This window comes from Rhinolophus sinicus, chromosome 17 (genome assembly GCF_057876585.1).
Source record: "Rhinolophus sinicus isolate RSI-liver-muscle chromosome 17, RSI-T2T, whole genome shotgun sequence".
NCBI classification, from domain to species: domain Eukaryota; kingdom Metazoa; phylum Chordata; class Mammalia; order Chiroptera; family Rhinolophidae; genus Rhinolophus; species Rhinolophus sinicus.
This window is the reverse complement of record NC_142517.1, coordinates 33,642,831-33,666,708: the sequence shown is the minus strand read 5'-3', so window position 1 is coordinate 33,666,708 and position 23,878 is coordinate 33,642,831.

Below are 23,878 nucleotides of genomic sequence, written 5' to 3'. Positions count from 1 at the left end.
TTAATGTCACTCTCATATTGGACTGGCATATATCACATGCTTACAGCTAATCTGTATTCTTAGGGGAAAGGGATGCTTTGATTTCTTAGGACTGTAATATAGACTCTATCTGTTAATCACTTCATCCATATGGATTGAGAGTGTGAGGAGATCAACTGCCAAATAAAGCAATTGCAGGAAGAATGGGTAATAGATGCTCAGAGAAAAATAAGAAATACAACATGGTAGTAAAAGAATAACTGTGGGAGGTCCCTTTACTACCTTTTATCATTTAAACAGCTCTTTCCATTAATGTTCAGTTGCTCTAGAAAAAATGCTAAGTCTCTCAAATAGTCTTGCTCTTCCCTACTTTCCTCCCAGGCTAATGCCTGAGTGAAGATATATGTAAATACGTTGGCAAGAAGGAGTCAGGAGTTCTTGGTGCTTTGTCTATTTAATATTTTGGTCTCTATCAGTTTACATGCCTGCCTCCATGTCTTGTTTTCCATCCCAGAATCCTTTTTAACATTCCTTAATATTGCCTATGCTTCACCCACAGTGAAGCAAACTTTACTGTCTCAAGAACTGCGGCAGAAGAGAAATCTTCACTGTTATACTATAGGAAGAAATCTGTTGTGATTCCTCTGGCAATATTAATGATCATAATAGTAACCAATGTTTATAAAGCATTATGTGTCAAATATATTTTAAACACTTCACAATTATTAACTCAAGTAATTAAATTAATCACTATATTAAATTATGACCTCATATTCCTTTTATTAATTCTGTAAAAAGTGCTAGAATGTTTTCTGGCAGATGTGTGCTTTAGGCTAACTAGAATAAAGATCCTGTTATCTAAAAGGTCAAGTGAAAATCACATTAATAATTGCCCTAGAAACTGCTTAGAGTTTCTCCTTTATTTCTGCCCATCTTTTTTAGACATATAACCACATAACTGTTTTAGTTACAAAGTATTTGCATAGGCATTAATAACACATAGTATACAATATAGTAATATCAATTCTGCTTTGCTTGCCCTTCTTCTCAAGAGCTAAGAACATGGTCTCAAAGCAGGGAAAAAGGAGAGAGAGAGAGAGAGAGAGAGAGAGAGAGAGAGAGAGAGAGAGAGAGAGAGAGAGAGAGAGAGAGCTTAAAAGGCAGGTAGACAAAAGTAGCAAGAGGCAGCAATAATACAATAATAGTAATATACCTAAATCCATCGTGTTGAAACAAAATTGTAGATTTATTTTGATCTACTTCCTCTTCCTCAGCTTGATCATCTAAATTTGCAATATACATCCCACTGCTCTCTTTTCCCAGATAAGGAACAAGCAGTGAGTTTGAAGGGAAGGGGGCAGAAATGGGAAAGAGATGGATCATTGGCCTAGGATAAATGAGGAGGAAGCCTAACTTGAATGATTTTTCCTGGGTCACCATGTGATATACAAGAGACATAAAGGGCAATGAATGTCAGTTGAATTGGTTTGAAGCTGCCTGTAATGGGAACTAACACAGCATTCATTATGAAATGATCAAGTTAAAAAACTGAAAGGCTTGGCTTCTTGTTCCAACTGCTACTAGCTCTTTGATCTTGGCCATGCCACTTTTCTTTGGGCTGTATTTTCCTCTTAAGGGTTCGGAAAACTAAATATTAACTAATATCACACAATCTCTTTTAAAATTTAATATTTCTGTGTCTCACCTCAGATCTATGAAATAGGAATATGTAGAAAATCAATATTACACAGAAACCTCTTTATGTGATTCAAATGATCAGCTTTTTTGGAAACCACTGGATCAGAAGATATCTTAATTCTATTCCAGTTTAAATGTTCTCATTTCAATTCATTTTTTTTAAAAAAATACAATTTACATAGCATAAAATTCACTACATAAACTTGTGGAATTTAGTGACTGTAGTACATTCACAAAGTTATACAGTCAAAACCACTAATTCCAGAATGTTTGCATCACCCCAAAGAGAAACTCTCTACCTATTAGCAGTTATTCCCTTTTCTCACAGAGATGAAAACTTCAAAATGTGAGAAATCTATTTCATTTCTGGAAAAAAAATTAATTAAAAGGAAAAAAGTAAAGAGACATGAGACTCAGCAGTCAAACACAATGTATAAAACCCTTGGGAATCAGATCCAAACAACCAAGTAGAACTAAGTTAATTTTTTAAAATTTCCTGAATACATATTTCAGTATTACAGGAAAAAATGATTTTATGTCTAGTATTTACTTTAAAACAATCTATTGTGAAGACAAGTATGAGAAATATAGGTGAAATAAAATTAGACATACATTGATAATTATACAATTTATTTGATGGTTACAGGGCAATTTATTATATTATTTGTTCAAACTCTTAAATATGTTTAAAAGTTTCTACAGTACAAAATTAAAACAACAAAGCAACAAAGCTTTCTTTTCCATGATGCCATCTACTAAAGAATTACTAATGCTTCCTTAATTATTTTATATATGCCTTGGTATTATTGAGAAATATGCCATTTACCCTTTTTAGCTAACTGGATAAAACTAATAATGCTTTCTTTTGTCCCTAGTTTTCAATTTGAGGCTACATTCCTATTGACACAATCAAGAAAAAAATTCTTATTTTTAAAGCTAAGTTTCTTTTGAAAACTGTAAAGGCTGTCTCCAACTTCCACATGGTGAAAAACACCTTTGTCAAAGAAAATATTGACCAGAATAAAAATAGTTTGTTCTAAACATTGCTGAAACACTTGAGAGACTTAGTTTGTCCTATTTCAGAAGAAAGTAGCCACACTGTGTGGTATTTTTTTCTGTATGGCATCCATTAGCATTAAAACTTATTTTAACATATCATAGGTGACATCAATAAAAACATCTTCCTCGTTGTCCCCTAACCCTATTGGTGCAAGTGTCCTATCTATACTGCTACCCTAGAAGAGTCTAAGTTGTTATATAACCTCATGCTCTGGCCACACTGATCACAATAGAATGTGTCTGAACCAAGCTGTATTAATGAGTCTCTGGAAGCTGATATTCTAGATAAATTCTTCCCAAGTGGAAGTTATAATATTTAAAACTGGGAGTTATCGGTCATGTTTCCTAGAATATGAAAAAAATAAAAGTGATGAGAAAAAAACATAACCAATACACTGCGAAAAATAGAGAGTTCTTGTGGGTCCTATTTACAGTAGTGACTGAGGTCCACCTGCATTGCTGTTCTTGTAATTCAGTTCTTTCAATCATCTTTGGATTCTGTAACACACAACTTTAGTTTTGTGTTCAACTAGTTTTTATTTTATTTTGGTTATTTGGAAACAAACAAATATACTTACCCAATGTTGTAAATGTTATCAACCGCAGTGGAATAAGGGTATTAGATTAGCACTTGGATTGAAAAAGAAGAAGAAGAACAGACCAAGTTTTATGCACATAGAATGCTGAAGGCTTTCTTAAGAGTAGGACTGAAGTGTTTGATTCAACTACTGGTAGAAATTCACTGTTATTATGAGTACAAGAAAGCCACTGTCAAAACTATTTGACAGGAAAGAGCTCAATAAAGATTTGGAAGATGTTTTTGGTCTCACAAATAAGATGAATCTTCCATTCAACATTCTCCAGTAACCATAATGTATGCTGCTCAAAGACTGCAATTTTAAGGGCCAAAATGGAACCAGAACCATAGACTAGAAGTAGGCAGCTATTCAAATTTCTCAGTGCTGGTGGAATTGATTTTTTGGGTTGGAGTCAAAAATCAAAAACCTTGTTTCCTTTAATGCAAGCCAAAATTTACAGTCCTAAGAGCTGTTAATTCTCTTTTGAATCATACTTTTGTTAAACTGGCCTTAAAAGTGAAATCAGGTCACTTTTGCCAATACATCACCCATAATTCAGCCTCAACCAGATGTAATCACATTAACATGAAGAAAAAAAGAGAAATATAAAATATATTCTAACACAAAAATTCTTTGAGAATCTGGTAATTCTTAACATAAGGCTATGGTTACCTGGAAAAACAAATGATAGGAGTTCAGATATTGAACCTCACTGTGAGTAACTTTGAATGAGAGATTTCATCACTGAAAAAGTAAAAATTCAAACTCAACAAGATAAAAAGATCACTATACTTTGCCATGTAAAAGACAGTTTGAAATTCCAATTTCTTATTCAAGTTTCCTCTAGAAATTCACATCTGTGCAGGAATAGTTTAGTTTTGATTTTACTGAGAATTTTTTTTAAATTTATGTATTTCTCTGAAAATTGAAATTATTTTTGCAAGAAAGATAAACCAGAGAGATATAACGCTTTATAAAGATTGTTCTTCTAAGAGAAATACATTTTCAATGAAGTTAATTTTATGAAAACTATCTGATGAATAAAAGTACATTGATTTTTCCGGGCAGAAAATGTCATTTTCATTAGTTATTCAAAGGTATCTATGACGAATTATATATTGAGTAATGCAGTACAGATTATATACAGAGAGAGAGAGAGAGAGAGAGAGAGAGAGAGAGAGAGAGAGAGAGAGAGAAACGCTATCTCAGCTCTTGAGAAATATTATTTGGATTTTATTTATCATGAAAATAGTAGGTTCGAATAATTTTCTGGCTCATAACAGAGGACCTAATTATCTTATTTAAAAATATATATATATGTATATAAAATGAATGTTATTAAAAATAAACCTTGAATATGTACTATTTATCTAAACACACATGTGATATATCTTTTAGGATTTAAATAATAGTGATTCTTATTTACACTTATAGTCACATGAATACAGATGTACTTAGAAATGAATGGTTTTTTGATTTTTTTTTTTTAGCATCAAACAAAAGATTAGGTAAAGATTAAGAGAGGACAAGCTATGTATCAGAAAGAAGGAAAGGACAAAACAGAGAAAACATTCAAAAAGTCTATGAATGTAATATTCAACAGCATATTTAAGGAATCACAGTTTCTAAGACTCCTTCTCTTTTCTCTCTTATGTTCTTGGGTTTGTGAATCATGACAAATGTCTCCAGGCCTCCCTCCTCTGATGCTTCCACAGAAGAGTAAATATACTCATTTTGATCTAAGGATTTTTTAAACTGCCAATCATTTGACTATAAATCAATGAAGAAAGATAATAAACATACATTTGAAATGTATATTTATTTTACATTACTGATGAATGATATTTTGAAAATATTATTTCACTCTGCTATTAAAAAAAAAAATCTAACTCCATTATTAAACCTCATTAAGTCTTCATTTTTTTCCTCAGGCACAACTCTAAATACTACAGATTTCTCACCTATTCTTCAACAATATAGAGTGATTTTCATTTTTCCAAACATGCAGTCCTCATATTTTGTGTTATCATTTCCTTTAAATCACAGAAAATGTTTTTTCACCTTCTTACTCCCTCTACCACAGGCTAAGTTAGGGAAATTCCTATATTAACTCATAGAACTATGTGATTACATCTACTGTAATATCCATCATAATATATATATTTATAATATATTGTCATTGAATCTATATATGACCTTTTCTATGGAAAGCATTGTGGCTTGTATCTTTGAACTACCAAAACCCATCAAGTAATATTCACAAAATAGGCACTCACAGTCAGATTAACTGAAAATGAGACTCATATCCATTACCTACAGTATGTTTGTAATAGGATGTCTATTTCTCTCCTACTCTAGTGCAGGTTGTACCTCCATGTATAACTTTTTACAAGAGAATAATAGTTCAGATTATTAGTCACTGATCCAAGTACCAAACATGAAAAATAATAATGGAATTATTCATAAAAATACTATTAATAATTAATTTAAATGATTAAATAATAATAATAATCTTGAGTAGAACAAGGAGGGTGAATGGCAACAGTGCAATATTAGGAAGTAGTTATACATACCTGCTTCTTCAATTTTAGGTTAAAAGCCCAACTGTGAGTTTGCTTTAAAGTTTTCTTCTTCAGTGCTGGCCAACATTATTATTTAAGCATCTATGAACTACCTACCTAAAGCTCAGTAAATTACCCCTTTATCTCATTTAGGTTTATTCTAGTCAAATGGAAAAGTCTTCATTCTTTTGGAGAGAACTCTGAAATTTTCATTTGACTTACTCTGTTTCCCTTCCCCACGTATCTCATTGTGTCAGTTTCTGTCCTGTGGGAAGTAAAAGCAAGGACAATGCTGATAGTGCAAAATATGTATTGGGATAATGACTGTGAATGACAAAAGGAGAAGGGAACGGAATAGGATAAGAAAGCATTCAGACCATGATGAAGATCTGATACCTGTGAGAGAAGATGAAGAAAAAAGGAATAGAAAAAAAAAAAAAAACACTCATTGTAATGTAGCTCAAATGAAGTGTTAATTAGCCCAAAGAGAAGATTTGGCACAAAGATTGATCAATAGACGAGTTCCCATCCAGGCAGAGACAATTGAAACTTATCCGCAAGAGAAGACATAGCTGCTGTTACACCACTGGGACAGAGAAAATATGTGAGGAACTCAAATAATTCATTTGGGTTCTTCTTGGTGTCCCCTTTCCCAATTGTAACTAAATGGATAAATACAGCAACTCTGGCTTGAGAAGCACGTGGATGCCATGGGTTCAATATCTCAAAAATGAAGGTTTGGATCACTTCAGCAGGTAAACAAACCACAAAAACTTGTAGAGATGATCAGTGAGTGTGAAGGAAACTTAGAATGGATGGGGAAGGAGGGAAAGGATGAATACAAGTCATGACCCTGGGCTGTTTTGTGTACCACCAAACTTTTCTTCTAAGTTAACTTTCCCTTCAGGACAAGGAGGCTCCAGAGAAGGATGGATCAACTACTTTCTCAATGATAGAAAAATAGATGCCTTTAGCCCCAGTGGTAGAGCGAGGCAATCATGGAAATACTCCACTCAACTTTTGCTTCAAGAAGCAATCTCGTATAAGGTGTGAAGGTCGTCCCCATCTGCAGTGTCTTTGGGATCTACCCCACTATTTGAGCTAAAATTATGCTCTTCCCAGATATTCCAAGTCAGTGACTGAATACAGCAAGTATACTCTTATCTGGCTATTTCTTCACAACTTGGAAGAATACTCAGTGATAAAGAGAAATAAACTACTAATAGATGAAACAACATGTACTTATTATATTTTAATTATGCCAAGTGAAAGAAGTAATGTCCAAAAGCTTACATACTGCATGATTACATTTATATGACATTCTGGAAAAGACAAAACAATAGAGACAGAAAGCACACCTTTGGTTTTTAGAGACTGAGAGTGGGAAAAGTATCAACTATAAAGGGGCACATAAGAAACTGAGAAGTGATGGAACATTCTATATCTTGAGTATGGTGGTTGTTATGCAATTGTATGCATTTACCAAAGTTTGCAGAATTTTACACTAAAAAAGGTAATTTGTTATATGTAGATAATACCTTATGACCTTACTATTAAAAACAATAAGCAATGCTTTCAACTCAAAAATTGTTTTCAAGAGGGTAGAGTATATCTAAAGAAACAATAAGAAATTAAACAATAAATATGATAGCAGAAATCAATGAAACAGTGAACCAGATGCATACTATAGAATATTAAACAAACCAAAAGCTGGATCTTTAAAAAGATGAATTGAATTAGATAAACATCCTCACAAGGCAAATCAAGAAAATTGGAGACAGGATATAAATAAAATATTGAATGAAATGGGAAAAACTATTGAGTCAAGAAAAATATCACAACATAATGTATTATGAACTAATATGCAAAAATAAATTTAAAAACATACATGAACTAGCTTTTATATGAACTAGTTAAATCATGTCCCCAATGAGCTTTTCAGTCAAAACGAAGTAGCAGGTCCCCTGAAGTACTTGAGGGTAAACTTCCCAATCAGTGTGTCAATACAGGCTGATGTGAACTGAAGTGTTGGAGGGCATCATGCTAAGTGAAATGGGCCAGACGCAGAAGGATAAACACTACATGATCCCACTTTTATGAAGAACCTAAAATAGTCAAACACATAGAACCAGAGAGTAGAATAATGATTAACATTGGCTGGGGTTGGTATTGGTCAAAGGGTAGAAAGTTCGGTCATGCAAGGTGAGTTCTGGAGAGCTACTGTATAACATACAGCCTATAGATAACAACACTGTATTATGTGTTTAAAAATTTGTTAAGAGCACAGATCTTATGTTAAGTGCTCTTACCGGAAAAGAAGAAAAAAAAAAATGACAGGAGGAAATTTTTGGAGAGTGATGGATAAGTTTATGGCCTTGGTTATGGTGATGGTTTCATGGGTTTATACTTCCCACCAAACTCATCAAGACATGTATATTAAATATTTCCAGCTTTTTGTCTGTTAATCTTACATCAATAAAGTATTTTGAGGTGTTTTTCTGTTTTGTTTTGTTTATTTTAAAGTATCGTGGTTTTCTTCCCCTTCACCATTAAGTGGTGGCTTTTAGAGTCATCTGGCCTGACAACCTTCTTCACCTTCTTGTCTTATGCAGTCTTCTCAATTACTCTTGTGTCCCCATACAAATATTTTCTTGGCATACACCAGGCCATGAAAAAGATTGGGAAACACTGCCTTGGAGCATCCAAAATAATATAACTCTTTGAGACAACAAAGGCATTCTTTCTTTTTGTCATTAGCCATAAATACTTAATTATAGCTGCTCCTCAAATTCGGTGCTGAAAACCAGCATCTTCCTCAAAAACACTTCAGGGCATTCTGATTTTAGGATATATTATAACAATTTATTAATAATGAGCCTATTCAGACTACCATGGTCTACCCACAGCCATATAACTCTTGAGTTTTTTTAATGAACTTCCATGATGAGAAAGCACAGGTATGTGGAACTAAGGGAATATATAGTATACCAGCATATTTTCTATGTTCTCACAAACCATTGATTTTAAAAAGCACTGTGTTTCCCTAAAGTGTCAAATACATTGCAGACTGATTGTTCTGAGCTCCATCCAAGATATGACAAAATCTTCTACAATCTCTTCCTCTCAGGGTATCCTAGAAATAAAATTTCTCTGGATTGGGGACTTTGGGGATGTTCACTTGGTAATAATCTAGGGATAGTGACATTTTTCTTTGTTACATTTTTAGCCGTGTTTCCCTGAAAATAAGACCTCGCTGGACAATCAGCTCTAATGCGTCTTTTGGAGCAAAAATTAATGTAAGACCTGGTATTGTATTGCATTATATTATATTGTAATCTGGTGCAAATGCAGATGTATATGGTATGAGAGATATTTGGGTGTTGGAGGGTGTCTCAAGGGTCTTATATAAGATTGGGTCTTATAGTAAAATATAAGACTGGGTCATATATAATATATAATATAATATAATATAATATAATATAATATAATATAATATAATATAATATAATATAATATAATATAATACAATACCGGGAATTATATTAATTTTTGCTCTAAAAGACACATTAGAGCTCATTGTCCAGCTAGGGCTTATTTTCGGGGAAACAGTACATTGTCCAACGTCTTCTATCCATAGACTGCAGATGTGAATTACTTCTAGTGATTCAATATCCATAGGCTGCTTGACGTCCTGGGACAGTACTTCTTAAAAATTAAAGCATGCCCCAATCATGTTTAGCATTCTCATAACATTAGTATGAGCCCTTTATTGGTGCATAATAATAGCAGGAACTGCCCTGTAAAATGAGGATAGTTTTTAACATTTCAATATTCAATATTCATAGAAATGATACAACAAATAACTGTCATGGGAAATACTTGTTATAAAATAATTTGAACATATGGCCCCGTGCAGCCCACTCCTCACTATCACTAGATTCCCAAATGCTTCTCCATGTACTCCTTCCACCATTTTGGCCTCCCCAATGCTAAGGGTTTAATATCTTTGGAGTAAATTTGGCAGGTGCTTACTCAGGTGGAACCCGGCATCAATGCGTGTCTGGAACCTCTCTGGTGTTTGTGACTTGCCCTTGAGACGCCCTCCAACACCCAAATATCTTTCATATCATATACATCTGCATTTGCACCAGATGACAATGGCTAGTGTTGCCATTAAAAGATGCAAGCATTGTTTATATTAGAACCAAGTATCAAAGCAAAACACTCTCATGGGATTATAGAACAGTACCAATACTTCAGTCTATGCTAAGATGAAGTTTTCAATTGTAATTATAATTTTTTTTCTACTGTGATTGTCAATATCTTGGGAAGAACAATTTTTGTGGCTACTTCAGTCTCTAAATTGACTGACTACTCTTTTTTCCTCTTTCTTTTTTATAAATTTGAGGGTGAGATACAGCTACAAAAAAAAAAAAAAATTACATTTACTAAACACTACAAACAAAAGGAAATCCCCTGGCTAAAACGAAATCTCCTTCTCAGTTTCTCTCAGGGGAGGAAAGAAAAAGAGGAACAATAAATGTGTCTCTAGAAAAGCATTCTTTAAGAAGCTGGAACTCCCTCTTGTACTTCTATTCCAGATGCAATTTTTCAAATATTTACTCTGTTTTTATGCCTCACTAATCTATTTGTCCAAGAATACCATTCTTTTCAGCACTTATTTATGAAAGTTTATTAGGGTATAAAAAGGCAATGAAGCAGCATTAGTCAGGTGAAGACTATAACCAAGTGTACAATTATGTTCAAAATGTCCATTCTACACCATGATCATAGTCTGAAAACATAAATGAATATACGAATGTCAGACAATTAAGTTCACAAACTTGTTGCAATGATGTTGCTAACATTTTGTGATATCAGAGGGATTATTCATTATGAATTTGTACCAACTAAACTATTAACCAACTTTACTATTTGGAACTGCTGAAAAGGCTGCGTGAAGAAGTTATACTACCAGAACTTTTCACCAACAATTTATGATTCTTGCATCACGACAATGCACTAGCTTAAACAGCACTGTCTGTAAGGGAGTTTTTAGCCAGTAAACCAATAATTGTACTGGAACACCCTCCCTACTCACTTGATTTGGCCCCCAATGACTTCTTTCTTTACCCAAAGATAAAGGAAATATTGAAAGGAAGACATTTTGATGACATTCAGGACATCAAGGGAAATACAATGACAGTTCTGATGGCCTTTCCAGAAAAAAGAGTTCCAAAATTGCTTTGAAGGGTGGACTAGGTGCTGTCATTGGTACATAGCTTCCCAAGTGGAGTACTTCAAAGGTGACTGTAGTGATAGTCAGCAATGAATTATATAGCACTTTTTCTATTATAGGATGAGTTTGCGAACTTAATTGTCTGACCTCATAAATAATAAAATATTGATAACTATCATATTGCATGATGTGGTCAATAATATTACATGATATGCCCATGTATTCTCCCTTCTTGTCAATACGTAATACAATGTACTGTGGAAAACTGCAATAAACTCTGGGAATTAACACTACATTTCCCTCAGTTCCTGGGTTTCCTCAGATAATTTGTGTCTCTGATTTTCACTATATATACATGTTCCTTTAGTATACCACTGAAGGGATTTGATCTATAAGACAAACAAACAAACAAATGAGAAAAACAAAACAAATGCATCTATGTGTGTAGGTTTTATGGCCAGTTATGTAATTGATTCTATAAATCATGCATTGATGAAAACATGTCCTAAAGCACTGAAATTCAGTTGTGTATAAGACAAAGAGAGTGGCTGTCCTCACGAATTAGATTATCTAGACAGAATGACCACATGTTGATATACAGAGCAGAACATTGTATATAAGAGCAGATAGCAGGGAGCTTTAGCCTAGTCTACAGAGTTATGAAAAAACACTCTGATAAAATGCCATTATATGGAAAAGTAGACATTATTGACATGAAAATTCAGAATTGGATGGGTCAGCTCACTCTAAACAGAGGATATACCATATGCAAAGCACTGGATCACAATGATAATTTGGCATATTATAGAAATGTAAAGAAGTCTAGAATATCTGTGTGTCAAGTATGGTGAAACGGTTATAGGGAGGAAGTTATGGGTTCATGCAGAGGCCATAATAAGCTATATTAAATATTTCAGATTCTATACCAAGAGCAATGGAAATTCATTGGAAAATTTTAAGCAGAGCTGACACAGGTGGATTTTTACTTGAAAATAATGTGTTGGAGCCTGGCAAGTAGATGCAGGGAAACCAACAGAATACTTCAGTAGTCAGAACAAATGTGGTAGCTCATGCTAGTGGCAGTACACTGAGATATCAGTATACAGTTTAAGGGACATTGAATAGGTAGAACCGATCAATTGGATTTGAAGATTGTTAAATGTAATGCGGGATGGGAAAAAAATCAAAGTTCTTCCCAAGTTTGAATAACTTCAGGTTATTTAATGAAATAATAAAATAAAATTAAAATTAAAAAAAAAAACTGGAGAGGGCAAATTTGTGAGAAAAAAATGATAAATTAGATTTTGGACATTCTGAGTTTGAGGTATATAAGCTGTCTACTAAGCACATCGAGGACAGGATTGGGGAATTACCTGTTTATAGATGGTAATAAAGTCTTTGGGTTGGATGCATGAATGTGGGTGTGGGTTCAAATGTTTGATTGTTTTATCCCATCAAGTGGAAGCAGTTAAAGCATGTTTAATTGTGGTTGAAGTGGAACTGAAGTAGGAAAATCTTTAGTACAGGACTGAAAAGGAATAATTTTGTAGTTGAACAATTTTTTTTTTTTTTTTATATATTTGGGAGTGGCAAAGTAGAACCAGAATGGCTGGGCTCTGTATGTAGGAAGGAAAGAAAAAGGACATAAGGCTGACAACAGTGTAACACGACTGAGGAATAGACAATAGACACTTTAAATTGGGTTTTTGAGCAAAATTCTATGCAGTGTTTGACATAAAGCAATTATTCAATTTCCACAAAAATTCTTAGTAATATCATAACTTTTTACCAATAACCTAATGTAAGTTGATTCTTTATACTAAATGTAAGAAAAAAAAAAACACACGTTCTCTGTTAAAGAGAACAGTCAACATAAGCATCAACATTTCTCACACAAGGTCTTTTATATGATGATAGAGAAGATGGGATTCACAACATAGATGTAAGCCTGGCTCTTAGGGTGAACCACACATTTCCACTATAAGTGGAAAAAAATGAAAGAAGAAAAAAATGAGTGGGATAAGTATAAAAAAATTCAACCTCATAGCAAAGTAAATTGCTGAGATGATAGGTGAGGTGAAGTTCCTACCAATTTAAGAAAAAATGGGGAAAAACTGAAATAACTATAAAAGATAGACATGTGAATTTATAATAAGATATCAATGTAAAGTTGAGAAAAAGGTTTGAGGACCACAGGGAGTGCCAGTCTGTCCTCCCATGAGATAGGCTCAATAGCCAAATAGCCAGCGTACAGTCATGGATCAGGAGGTTGGTTGGATTCTACCTAAAGACTTATATTTGTCCATGATGGGGTTATAAAATGGCAAGGGGAAAGAGAATTTACTTACTGGTTTGACATGTTTTATTTCTAAGGCTTCTTTCTCCAGATGATGATATTTTTGAGATGTTCCATCTCAACTATGCTTAAAATACTGTTTTTATTATGCAGAAGAGCAAATTATTTAAAAAAACAACAAAGTTATTTTCAATATTGAGTAATTGCAGGTTATTTAATGAGATGGAGAAAACGGAAGAAGGGGCAAATTGGAAAAGGTCAAAACCAAACGAGTACAAATGGATTCCTATTAACATCACCTATTACTCACAAGATGTACTCTTATTTACTCAGCATTACCAGTAAAAACATTGGCTTTCCAGCTTCAGAAAAAAAAAAAAATTATCCTGCTTTATTTTCTCAGGCAGTGGGTGGTAGTCCTGAACTTGGAACAATCTGTTTTGATCATCCATCACCCATCTAATTGTGTTAACTTCAAGAGCTAGTAATTCCCAAATACAAACCACAGAATTGGAAGTGCTGGTCTGTGGGGGGAACCATACACATACTGCAGTTTCTTATTCTTTCCTCTATTGTTGTCTTTACAAGGTTTGTTAGCAATGTTAATGTTAACATTTAAATTACAAGCAAAAACCCAAGTGAACACTCTTTAGTAAGAACCAGTCCAAGAACAGTTAGATCCACTTGGGCTTCCCCTTTGTCTATTTGACACAAGTTTAAGAGGATGAGTAACAACATTCTGAGAAGCCTGGAAGGAGCATATAAAAATATAAAGCCATCTTAGAAAACACAACCCAGACATGACCTTTCACAATTGTAAATCATGATAACAAAGACAAAATTTCCTTGTACTGTTCCTTCCCTCAGGCCACTCACCTTTTAATAAATGACCAACCAGATACAAAGTTTCCAGAGTGGCCCATTTGGAAATTTGTAATCTGAAAATATTTTCATCCATTGCCACTACTGAAAAACAAACCAAAACTTAAAAATAGATATCCATGGAATGAAAAGACACATTATTTTGATGGAATTAGTTGCTATGCTCTTCATAAAAATAATCCATGCTTATCTTTTTATCATATGGTCCCAGAGCTTTCTTTTGTCATGCAATAAAAACCTATCGTGTTCTAAAATGTCTAGCATATCTACTGTCCAGTGAAGAATTTGTTCTTAACCTAATAATTTACTGTAATAGCAATAAATATTGTAGAACTGCCAACCAGGGAGAAACATTATTTCCTCACAGTTTTTAATGAGATTCACATAGCATCATCCATAACAGTTATAAATACAAAGTGATATTTAAAAATATAGATCATTCATCTTCATGACAGACTAATTAAATTAAAGTTTCATGGTAGAATAGTCCCCTTTATCTATGGGGGATACATTCCAAGCTCCCCAGTGGATACCTGAAACCGCAGATAATACTGAACCATATATATATATATATATATATATATATATATATATATATATATATATATACTAATTTTTCCTGTATCTGCATACCTATGATAAAGTTTAATTTACGAATTAGTCACAGTAAGAGATTGACAACAACAATCATAAAATAGAACAATTACAACAATATACTGTAATAAACATTATGTGAATGTGGTGTCTTTCTTTCTGATAATGGATCTGATAATAAAAACAGCTACTAAGTGACTAATGGATAGGTAGTGTACACAGCACAGATATACTGGACAAAAAGATGAGTTATGTCCCAGGTGGGATGGAGCAGGACAGTGCAAGATTTCACCATGCTACTCAGAAAGGCATGCAATTTAAAATTTATGAATTGTTTAATATCAGAATTTTGCATTTAATAGTTTCTAACTGCAATTGACCATAGGAAACTGAAGCCACAGAAAGCACAACAGCAGACAAAGGAGAACTACTGCAGAGGGGTCCAAATATTGATCTTTTGAAAATTAACCTATATTATTCATATGTTCAGACAGGTTTGAGAACCACTGATGTAGAACAACAAACAATCTGACTGATACACTGTCTTGCGTTTTTTTGTTATTATTTCCTTTTTTTAAAATGTTGATTGGGGTGCAGAAATCATTGCTTTCTTCTAGACTTAGTCTCTTTGGATGCCATAAGGCCTTCCTTGTTGGGTCTTCTGATTTAAAATATATTTCATAACTAATTAGATGCAAAACTCTGAATGGCATGCATCAATGCAACTACTGAAACAACTTAGCTATCAAGAATTGTGCTTTACCTCATGGCTTGTGTTTATCTGTCCTTGAATTAAGTCAAATTAAATCAAATAAAAAACAAAATATCATAAAACAAAAACAAATATTATAAAATCATAAGAGAGATAACTAAGAATCAGATTCTAACCCCAGCTAAACACTAATATTGATAAAACACTGGTACTGAAATAGACCTTGGAGAACATATGATTCAAATTTCTAATCTTCTAGTGGCAATGCTATATGTTAGGTTGGTGCAAAAGTAATTGTAGTTTTTGCAATTATTTTTAACCTTTTAAACCACAATTACTTTTGCCCCAACCTAATAACACAAAGAGTTTCAGCAACTGAGTAACTAGGATAGAAATACTGTGGTTGACCTGCCCCCAAGCCAACCACGAATTTCTAGCTATATGACCGCAAACATTTAACCTTCCTGAATCTGTTTCCTCACATCAGAATGTAGTATTCTTGTGAGAACTAAACCACATCAAGTACCTTGCACATAGCAAATCATTCTTTGAACTGCTTCACATCATTTCTTACAGTGAGTATCTTATTGTCTGCTTTCTAATTTCAAAGACAATAGTACTTGAAATAGATCTTGTTTTCAAGTAGTCACTGTTATTTTCTTATATTTGGGGTTAGGTATTTGGATTGACAGAAACATATCACTTCTATATTAGTAGTACAAGAATTCCTCCAAAAGAGGGCTTCATAAACCAAACAAAATTCTTTCTGTCTTATCTTTGTGATGATATGGCATATCAATCTCACAGAAATAGAGCAAGCTCTTTTTTCAACTATATGTACCAAGCCAAGAAGAATAATTAATCCTTCTGAATAGAGTCAAACTGTAAAAGCCACACTGTTCTTTCTTTTTTTTTCTGTGAAACTTCAGTTTTCATCTTGACTCTCAGCAATATTTACTTATGTTCACATGAAAGCATGAAAAATATAAATTTATATTTATGCCTAAGTATAAATCAAAATTAAATATAAGTATTATTTTATATTTGCTGCTATGATTTCTCAATCCCATTATTTCCTCATATTGACAGAATAAAAGGTGACACTTAAAAATAGTACAAAAATGTGTTTTAATGACAGCTACCTAGAGTCACTAGATAAACATTTTATGTATCTGTATTCATCACATGAAGTTTTTTTGTTTTTTTTAGATTCAAAGCAAAATTCAGCATTTTTATATTTGCCCTTTAATTTCCATTCTATTTGTTATCTCTACAGCTTAGGTGGAACTTAGCTTAATACTTAATGACTACACACTGCAATAGCTACCTGGAATCGTTTCTCCAGAACTTTCTTTACCACAGCCTACCATTGTTATCATATTAGAAAGACAATGATTATGGGTTAAAATGAAAATGTTTTTGTTAGACTTTCAAAACATTCCACATTTTCTCCTAATGTAACTTGCTTGACAAGCTTCCCTCTATCTATTCTGTTATGTGACTAGTTTGCTTCCACCAGCCAACTGAAATCTCTCTCTTTTGAACCTATTTCCTCATCCACATTTTTTGCTTACGTTATTTTCTTCTCCGCATGCACCCTGGAACTGAATCCATCCTGTTCTTTGACCAAAACAAAACAAAACAAAACAAAAAAAACCCTCATGTACCCTTCTAAATTCCACCCAACTTGCATCTCTTCTGACAGGCCAAATACTAAGACTTTTCTCCTACTAATAAACTCCCATGACATTGCTATCTGTAAAACCAATTGGTCAATTAGTTCCTGGAAGTTTTATTATGTGAGGTGTGGTAGGCAGAATAAAGGACCTCCAAAAATGTCCATCTCCTAATCTGCAATACCTGTGTTTATGGTACCCCACATGGTAAAGGGACTTTGCAGATGTGGTTAAGTTTCTTGAGATAGGGAAATTATACTGGGTGATTCAGGAGGGTCTAATGTAATTCTGAGAGTCCTTGTGAAGGGGAGGCAGGAGTGTCTGAGTCAGAGAGATTGGAAGGCTGGAAGCTAATTAATTCCCAGCAGAGCCTTCCTTTGAAAAGGAATGCAGCCCTGCCAACACCTTGATTTTATCCCTGTAAGACCTACGGTAGGACTTCTGTCCTCTAGAGCTATAAGATAAATTTGTGTTGTTTTGAGGTACTAAATTTGAGGTAATTTGTTACAGCAGCAATAGGAAACTAATACATGAGGTAACCACATATAATAGTAAGATGGGAGCTTCATTATAAAGATTAACATGGAAACACAAAGCGTAGGAGTGTCAGCCACAAAGCCTCATCTCATGTCATGGTATCCAGGAGCAGGAACATGACTAGCCCCTACAGCTTGAATTTAAACTATCTCAAGGATTCTTGAATATATTTCAAGTATCTCACAATAGTGGGAAATGCTATACTTCATTCTAATTGAGTCAGTTCCTTTTTTCTCTACCTATACCCTTCCTGTGGCTACTATTAACTCTTCACCTGTTCCTCCATATATTTATTCTGCACTACGTGGCTTTTGATTAATCTTAGCTGCCATTTATTCATGACTTTATTCCCTTTTGGTTTTGACGGATGCACATGTCTATGCACTGCCATTTCTGTGTGTCTTTCAGTTCTGCTTCCAAATGCTTGCCCTCATCTTAACACATCCAGGTCCTTTCTGGAGAAAGAGAACTCAAGTGATCCAGATAGTACATAATAATTCTATTAGGTTGGTGCAAAAATAATTGTGGGTTTTTCAATTGTTTTTAACCTTTGAAACCTCAGTTACTTTTGCACCAACTTAATACTTGAATCGGCTTCCACATCAGGCCCCTTTATGGCCATAGCTGGTAACGGTGTTACTGTGTTTGCCTGCTCTGGCACAAATTTGACTTAGGGTTCACTGTAGGTAGGTTTATGTTTTGCTTCTACAACCTGATTACAAGAATTTGATGTCTAGGACCAAACATTATACTGTATTTCATCCACCATTACATACCATGGGAAAGATTCTCTAGGTTTTAATTAATTTTTCTGTCAGTTGAGTACTAAAGATTGAAAGTATTGCATTAATCCTTCCAAGTCTGCTACCTCTTCAGTGTAAGGTAGATGATAAGTACTACAAATTTGCTTCTTAAATGTCTTCATAACATTTCAGGTATGTACGAATTGGACAATTAAGTTCGAGAACTCATCTTAGAAAAAGTGCTACATACCTCATTGCTGAATATCACTATGGTCACCTTTGAAGTACTCCCCTTGGGAAACTATGCCCCATGTCTGTGCCTAGTCTACCCCTCAAAGAAATTTTGGAACTCTTTTTCTGGAATGGCCATCAGAGCTGTCCTATTGCCTTTGATGTCCTGAATGTCATCAAAATGTCTTCCTTTCAATATTTCCCTGAACTTCGAGTAAAGAAAGAAGTCATTGGGGGACAGATTAGGTGAGTAAGGAGGGTGTTCTAATACAGGTATTTGTATACTGGCTAAAACCTCCCTCACACAAGTTCCATGTGAGCTGGTGCATTGTCATGATGCAAGAGCCATGAATTGTAGGCGAAAAGTTCAGGTCGTCTAATTTTTTCACACAGACTTTTCAGCATTTCCAAACAGTAAACTTGGTTAACTGTTTGTCCAGTTGGTACAAATTCATAATGAATAATCACTGTGATATCAAGAAATGTTAGCATGTTAGCAATATCGTTACAAGTTCACGAACTTAACTGTCAGATCATATATATATATATGTATATATATAACATTTGCATGTATATATTTATGATATATGAGTATAAATCTTGAGTTTCAATAATATTGTTTATCTACTTAGTGCAGATTTACCATAAAATTAATAACTTTTTTAACTAGGTGCATCACAAAAGAAAATGCATTGTTTAAAGTCTAATGGTATTGTATTAACTTACAGCAACAATGAGAAATAGCACAATAAAAGTCTCTATGCACAGCATTTTTTGTCTTTATTGACTAGTCAATTTTACAATAAGCAACAATAAGTTCAATAACTGCTAATATTTAATTAGAACGTATTAGGAAGCATGATAGCAAGCATTTATATCTATGCTTTCATATAATTCTTTAAATGATTTCATGAAATAGATCTGACAAACTAAAACTTGGAAATAATTGTCTACAATTATGGCTTTTTAATGTGAATGGAGCTGTGCGAGCAAAGAGAGAACAGAAGATGAGGTAGAGATGAGATCAGAGAAGTGGCTGTTACATAAAAAATAAACTGAAACAGAATAAGTGTGAAGTAGAGCGATCACTGAGAAAGCTCTTGCAATAATCCAAGTAAAAGATGGTGATAGCTGGGACACTTATGGTGAAAGTGGGCAGACATGGAAATATTTTGAAGATGCCTCTTACAAGAATTACTTATAGTTTATATTTGGCACGTTAGACAAGTTCAAAGACAGCACTATTTTTGCCCACAAATAATTGGAAAAAAGAAATTGCCTTTAAATCAGATGGGAAAGATTTCAAAAAGAGATTTGTGGAGGCAGAACTGTCTCTGAGGTTCTGAGCCCTAAAGACGAGCTGCAAATGTTTGCTGCAATGTAGAGAAAGCTGCCTGAAAATGAAACCAACAGAGAGGGCAGCGGATGCATAAGATGGACTGAGAAAAAAAAAAAAAAAAAAACTCATCAGCTTTCATAAAAGTCACAAAATTAGCTTTCACTTGTCTCTTGTTTGTTAGGTTCCTGTCCAACTGAACTGCCTTCCTTTTTTTCCAACAGATAAATCTCTATCTCACTTTAGGGTTTTTGCCTGTAATAATCCCTGACTTCCTTTGGCTAGCTTTTGCTCATCCTCCAGATATTAGCATGAGCATTAATTCCCAAGAGCTATTTTCCCTGACAGCTCAATCTAAAGTAGAAAACTGTGTTATTGTTTTTGCCTTATAGTACATACTACATAAGGAATGTACTTGAGTATATGAATACATATTATATACATTTGTCAGATTAATATGTATCTAATTATTTTATGAATGTTTGTTTATTCATTTACTTTTGTAACCATGAGAATAAGAACTACTTCTGTATTCTCAGAAATTAGCACAGCTCTTGGAACATAGTATATATGAATTAATTAATTTTCTTTTGTGATAATTTTTAGTAACCTCCTTCCACTTCATTCTTTACTAAAGGAGCTTAATCTTGTCAACCAGAACTTGATCCTACCATCCGTTTTAAGATGACTCAACATAACTCTGCTTTAATTTCATTATATTTAGAGTTAACCATTTCACTATAGAAGATAAATTTTCGATGTCCAGATTTATGAAAGTACCCATACCAGCAATTTGGAAAGCAGATATCTTAATGTAGACTGATTCTATCATCTAAATTTTAAAATTAGCCTTTTTCAGTGTGACTAAAAGCTTGAACACATTTTCTTTACTCAAACATATTGGTCATATATTGGTGAAACATTGGGGTGAATAGCATACCTACAATGTAAAAACTTTGAAATCATCCAAAGCATGACTAAATCTTTATTAGTAAAAATGCCTAATGCACCACTAGAGTCACAGTGACTTTTCTATAATGTAACCCTGCTGATTAAGCCAAGATTAAAATAATTTGGAGTTTCTGTTTAGTTTGTCCTGTTTCTGCCTCTGAGTCAGGAAAAAATATATTCAATTTATTTTTTTGGTAACTATTTTATTCTTAATTGTTTGAAAATTGAGGATCATTTCAGATATTTCCAATATTCAAGCTTAAGAGTATTACTTTCTTTACATCTCAAACTTGTCCTCACACTAGTCAACTATTGGGAACTCATTCAATTAATATTAACAAATATGTCCTTGTGAGACCAACATAAGTAGTGTAAGAAATATAAAGGGGGAATAAGACAGATTCTCAAGTCTGTTAGATTATTTATTGATTATTGTACTTAGATGCTAATATTGACAGGAAGGGAGCAGGGGATATGAGGACAATTTATTTGCAGTAAAAGGCAGAAAGTATCAAGGTGTTGAATGAGTTAAGTGGGTCATGAGAGCAAAAACAGTTACATTATACTTAAGGTATCTCCCTTCCCATCTCACCAAACCCTCAACATTAACACTGGTACTTTTATCATAAAATCTCCACTACAAAATTCTTAATAAAAAATAAAAGCTCATTTGACTCTGTTTGAAATGTTCAAGGAGAGCTGACTTCATATTAAAATGACTAACCCACAATCTTATATTGGAAACATACTTTTCAAACAGTGTACTTAGAACTCTAGATTATAGCAGACTCCTAGCACTGTTCTGGTGGGGCATACAGAACAATGTCTAGCAATCCTGACTCCACCTCTTACCCCCTCTCTCCTAAATTACACTGTCCCCTCCTTGTTAAGGCTGATTCCTGACTGCTTTAGTCCTGAGATGCTCAGTGAGGTCTGTGAGTGCTGCAGTAGACACACTGATATTTTTCTTTCCTATTTCTTCAGTGCCTTACATGTAGTAGGTGATGAATAAGTATATTAAATAATTCTAACAATGCATTGAAGAGAAGAAACTTTAAAAATCTTAATGCAATCACATCCTAAATGAGAAAACTTTTTTTGTTGTTGTTGAGACAAATTTTTATGACAACTATAAATAGCTTAGTTCTGTAATAATAGGTTGAAGAAACCACAGGTCCTGGCTCTCCCATGGTTTATATCATGGAAATGGAACACCTGTTTTCATAACCTCTCTGCTCAGGTCATTTATGAGACGAGCATGCAGGAAAGTACAATTTTTTCACTCAAAATCTACCGCTGTCAGGTCTCTGTGCTACAAGTATGAAAACAAAGATGAACACTATGACTCTACCTTCAAAGATCTTATAGTTCAGTAGAGTTGATAAAAGATACACACAGAGAGCTGCAATAGACAAGATTTCAAGAGGCGATAGGTTGTATAAAATAACAAAGAAAATAATGGTTTCCCACACTCTATTGTGACAGTCTTGCACCCCTGTGGAGATGTAGAGCTATGATTTTAGAGATGTGCAGAGTATATCCATTTGCATTTTTTTTTTAATTCAAAATGCTTGAAATTTGGTGACTCAAAAGTAGTTTTTCTTGTACTACTATTTTCTATAGATCTAACAAGAGGAAAAGTGTTAATATGTCAATGATTTATTCATAAACATATAAAACTCAAGTTCGTCAGTAATGACTCAGCCTTCACAATTATGACTTTTAACATGTGGATCGTTACCGATTTCATCTTAATTGATATGACAATTTCCTTTACAGTTTACACTCTGTAGCAATGTTTAGCATTGCGGTTTTATTCAAAATGAATAACTCAATTATATGACATCTTAATTTGGGGATGTCTGTCAGTCTAAACAAGAACTGATCGTTGATTTTTGAGCATCAGAGTATTTAGAACTTATAACGATAGAATGCAAAATAATCTCTGAAATAATTGAACGATTTTCTATAAGTTATATATTAATATCAAAAGAATGTGTTGTATCAACATGGACAATATATTATAAGCTTCTTTTTCTTATACATATTGACTACACAATAAAATGTATTAACTGCAATTTTGTGTGGAAAGAATATACTTTTCCCCTCATTGAATAGCAAGTAATGTTTGATTCCCTTTTAATAAAGCAAGATAAAATGGACTTTGCTCTTGGCTAGTTTCTGAAAGTTTTGTGTTTTCAGTTATTATATGTGTGATGTTTGATTTCTAAATAAATATTTTTATGCATATCACCAGAGTTATATTCTGTGATTTTTTTTTCCAACGAGATTCAAAATAACACATAATTGAAATTAGCAGTAGTACTTGTTGATAAAAATGACATCAAGGATTCTCAACTAAACTAAGGATTACTTCAGAATGATCTAAAGAGATCATTTTAATTAACTACTACCCTCACCATGTATTCTTTTTCACACACATCCTCTTCCTTACTTATTTTCAATCATTGTTTCAGTGAGCCATTTTTACTGATAGGAGTGCATTTTATTACTTAGGTGCGTGGAGGGGCAGGCAAATAGTTGAGAACCATTGGATTATAACACCTTTTTAAAAATATCATATTAGTAAAAACAAATTATTTTCTTTTGATGCCATCATATTTAGGCAATTTTCATTGAAAATAGAAATAGACACAAATTATTTTTATACCATTCCGAAAATATGTTTATAGATGAAATGGTTCATTGTATTCATTCTGTCTTTGCAGACATATTAGCTGTTAGAAGAGTATATGCACTGGAATTTTGTTTTAAGAGGTTGGTCAATTTTAACAATTAGCATTGG